The sequence below is a fragment of the Lontra canadensis genome, unplaced genomic scaffold (genome assembly GCF_010015895.1).
Source record: "Lontra canadensis isolate GAN:19392208 unplaced genomic scaffold, GSC_riverotter_1.0 scaffold2960, whole genome shotgun sequence".
In the NCBI taxonomy this organism is placed as follows: Eukaryota; Metazoa; Chordata; class Mammalia; order Carnivora; family Mustelidae; genus Lontra; species Lontra canadensis.
Window position 1 is genome coordinate 1 of NW_022633944.1, and position 4,590 is coordinate 4,590.

Below are 4,590 nucleotides of genomic sequence, written 5' to 3' on the forward strand. Positions count from 1 at the left end.
CCGTCACCAAGTACACCAGCTCCAAGTGAGCCCGCCAAGTAAGCGTCTTGTGATCCTACCCCAAAAGGCTCTTTTCAGAGCCACTTCCATTTTCATTCAAAGAGTTGTAATACTAAGTTATTTCGCTTCGTCGGTGTAGTGAGGCACACTTTAAGAAAAAGCATTTTTTCTGTTAGCATGTAGGGTATTAGTAGTCCCAGTGGTACAGGTCTGAATCGCCAGGTTTACACATTAAATACCACATACCTCGCCCAATGTCCACGGTAAATTCACTTTTGACAAGGAATTTCCTTAGAGACTCTCCTCAAAGGAGGAATATCGTAACACCACGTATTAAAGCCTGGAAGTCGTTTAAAGCTTTAAAATTTCTCTACTCTTTATATTGTCCGTTTTATAGAGCCTGGACCTTTGCACTGTAGTCCATATTTTCCTGTTTGCTTGTGGGATGCATGGCTCCAAGCCTCCATTCACATTCATTTAAAGGGAAATGACTACTTTAAATGTGAAAGCATTTGTTTATTGCATTTCCTTTCTTCTTCCTTGCTTTCAAGGGACTAACAGTCTCAAGTTTATCGCCTTGAATTCTTCCAGGCAGGGGAAAGCATTCTAGCATACAGAAGGGAATTGAATTTGAGGTCAGACGCAGTTCAATAGAGTATGGGGTTTCCTCTTAGTCTAACCTTTCTTTCTAACCAAGCCTTTCTTCTTAGGTGACTCAGGACACTTAAGGAAAGGTGAACAAAGAATGCACCCAGAAAAGAGAGGAGATATATAGGCCAGTGCTGGAGAGAGTAGATAATTCACATGAAAGTACTTACTAAAGTGTTGAGAAATCTACTGGGTTTGAAGTGTCTTTGAATTTTATTTAGAGACCAGAGTCAGAAGACTTTGGTGGGAATGTTCTGCTCTGTAAATGAACTTTGGTTCTCACACCCACTGTGCCTCACTTTATAAAATGATACTTATGAAATATTGCTATTTAGTAATAAATTACTTTAATAAAGTATGGACACTTGTGAAAACAAATGCAATTTAAAATAATACACATTTAGGAGGGATTTGCAATGCAGAAGGTTTTTATAAACATTATCAGCTAAAAATTTCCATTTCTCCTACACTTCATATATAATAAATGCAAGCTTTTTAAAGTAGAATTATAATCACTACAATGAGTGAAGCAAATGTTATTCCATGAAATTATAGTTGCTGCTCTTAAATCTAAGCAACCTAAACACAAGGAAAAAAGTAAATGTAAAATGCTGTCCTCAGAATTACAGTAATTTGAACATTATGGGAGCCTGTTATATTTAGGAAGAATTTACATGCATCTATAGTAATTCTGATAATATTTAAACATTTAAATTTACATATATGTGTAGTTGTAATCTTAACCTCACTGAATACAGAATCAATTATTCAGCTATGGGAATGTATTAATTAATTTCCTATTGCTGGTTTGACAGTATCAGAAATCTATGCCTTACATTAGTACAAATTTCTAATTTCATAAATCTGTAGATCAGCATTTGGGCATGGATCTCACTGAGCTGAAATCAAGGTGTCACGAATTCTGCATTCTTCTCTGGGGTGTCTCAAAATAAACCTCTTGGCTTGCCTTTTCCAGATTCTAGAGGCTATCCTCTTTCCTTGGCTGAAGGGCCCCTTTTCTCAATTTTCAAAGCCAGCCAGCGATCTCTGGCCAGACACTCAGGCGGTTACCTCTCTGGTTCTGTCCTCAGGTTCCCTCTTCTAATTTTAAGTATCTATGTGATTACACTGGGTTCACTTGGATAATCCAGGATAATCTCCCTTTTAAAAATCAGGCGATTAGCAATCATACTGCCACCTGCAACATTAATTGTCCTCTGTCCTGGAGCCCAGCATATTCACAGACCCGTGGAGGTTAGCAGATAATCGGGATGGCATTTCTATGCCTCGCACCGCAGGTCACAGTGTTTTTAGAATCTGATAGAAAGCTATATACTTTCTGTCCTACAAGTGGAAAGAATATATGGACACACTACTATATATACTTTCAGGATATTCTTGAATTTTGAGAAAGGTCATTGCCATGTTTAGATATTTGTTTAGTTCTGGGAATACATAAAGCAAAAATTGACTATGATAGTATAAGCTTATGTATACAGCTGCCTGGTATTTTTAGAAATCACCCTTTTACATTTCTCTCGTTGTTGCATTTGTTTTGTTTGAAAATGTATATACTCTTTTGTATGTTGTTTTTGTGTGTGTGTGTGTGTGCGCGTGTGCATTTGTGCTGTGTAGGGAGTAGAAAGTTTGTTATTCATGGCAGAAATTATACAAGAATATAAGATAGTTTTAATTCTTTCCTACCTAGGTTGAAGCCCTAAAGATATTTTGTATGTGCAATCTTAGCACTTAACTCATGTGGCATATCATTCACGGCAGTTTATAACTTGAAGTAGGTTTCTAATTACAAGGACAGAAGTGTGAATTTCCATTACCATTATTATATATATCTGCATATGCCAGGGGAGTGGTAGTGTTACTAGAATTGTTATGCCCCAATAATGGGTCCATAATTAAAGGAGCGAGACTGATACAAAGCGAAGGTCAAGCAAATCTTTATTTCACGCCATGCATCAAGAATCTAACCGAACATTCGGGCACGCACCTCTTACAAGAGAGGGCGCCCTTTCTCTTTTTCACAGACTAGCTTTTAAGGGCAAAGGCCATGCAGTGGGGCCTGGCCAGGCACAGGTGGCCAATGAGATTGTAACACACACAGGAAACTCCACAGTGATGCTAGGTGACCAATTGAGTTACAATTTACCCTAGTAGATGTTTGAATCAGCCTATTACACCTAGATTGGGATTGGCGCCCAAAAGGCTCCCAAAGGGCGGGGCCCTTACTCCTTGGTAACCAGGGAAACAGTATGCAACCCCTCACTGATCTGTTGTCTCCACCTGGCCTGACCCACCTTTGTATCTGGGCTCTGTTACCTGAAGCTGGTTTCCGGGACTTGTCTCCAAGTAAATCCCCTGGGGGAAGGAGAGCAGGGACAGTTTCTAAATAGGTCATTACAGAATGACATACGCATTAAAAAAAAAAAAAAAAAAGATATTTATTTATTTATTTGTCAGAGAGAGAGACAGAGAGAGAGAGAGCAGGAATACGGTGAAGGGCAGAGAGAGAAGCAGACTCCCTATTGAGCAGGGAACCCGTTGTGGAACTCAATCCTGGGACCCTGGGATCATAACCTGAGCCCAAGGCAGACACTTAACCAACTGAGCCACCCAGGCAACCACATATGAATTTTTTTTTTTATAATTTAAAAAGAATTTTTGTTGATCAGAACAGAAATTAGCTGATATAAAGTCCACCCAGGAGGAAAATAACAATTTTAAGGAGAGGCACCAAAATATCCTTAAAGGGAGTTTTTTTCCTAGACTGCCTGCATTACTGCAATGTGGAATTTTGCCAGTGGTCTCACCTTTCACTAAACAAGCCTTGGGAAAATCCTCATTATCATTAAATGACCGCATCTTGGAGTCAGTGATGCTTGTTTTTCAATTTTCATGCATTGGCTTGTTCCCACTAGTACTTGCAAATTATATTGGCTTAAGCAAACAAATCCATTGGAAGTGTACAAAGATTAACCTGGAAAAAAGCCAGTTTCTTTTTACCACAACATGCCACAAACAAAAATAGTGCTACCACATTTCTTAAGCCCTCTGGGTTTTTCACAGAACCAATGTGTAAAGGACACTACATCCCAGCAAGCTTCAGTGAAACACTCTTGTCACCACGTTGGCCAGGCTTGTAGTTAAAAAGGGCAATAGAGACAAGAGAAGTCCATCCTACCATTAGCTACCCTGGTACCTTTCTCTTTCCACCAGTGAAAAGGTATCTGTTTTAAGGCGCTAGTACCATACACCAGCAAGGCTAACATTCCAGCAAAGCAAACCCTCTTCAGCACTTACATTAACTAGTGCGCCAGGCGGGACGCCTCGCCCGCGATGCGCTCGAAGATGTTAACGAACGAGTTCATGATGCCCATGGCCTTGGACGAGATGCCGGTGTCAGGGTGCACCTGCTTCAGCACCTTGTACACGTACACCGAGTAGCTCTCCTTGCGGCTGCGTTTGCGCTTCTTGCGGTCCTTCTTCTGCGCCTTGGTCACCGCCTTCTTGGAGCCCTTCTTCCGGGATGGCAACAAACTTCCGTGGCTCTGGCATGACGAACAAAAACTAGGATTCTGAGATAAGAAATATGTGCCCTGCTTACAATGCTCATATTTTATGGCTCCTATGTGACCGAAGTGCTCAAAGAGACTTCGATTGCATAAATAAACATAAACTGCAACATATTATGGATTTTACGTGTCTTTAATTTTGTTTTGTCATTGGTTGCAAACTTCCAAATTGTATTAGCCAATCAAACCGCGCAATTTACAATTCGGCTTGTAAGTATAATTGCTTCTCATTTGCTGGAAGGATTTGTATCCCCATTTTCTTTTTCCGTTACGGAGCATACCGGTTAGAGAGTATTAAAATGTCCGGTCGCGGGAAGCAGGGCGGCAAGGCGCGCGCCAAGGCCAAGACGCGCTC

The 4,590-nt window shown here is 40.5% G+C and overlaps 1 pseudogene; it reads right to left on the reverse strand.

Annotated features, from left to right (window-relative positions):
* Positions 1 to 3,968: 3,968 nt before the first annotated feature.
* On the reverse strand, positions 3,969 to 4,305 carry LOC116863767 (annotated as a pseudogene).
* Positions 4,306 to 4,590: the final 285 nt, after the last annotated feature.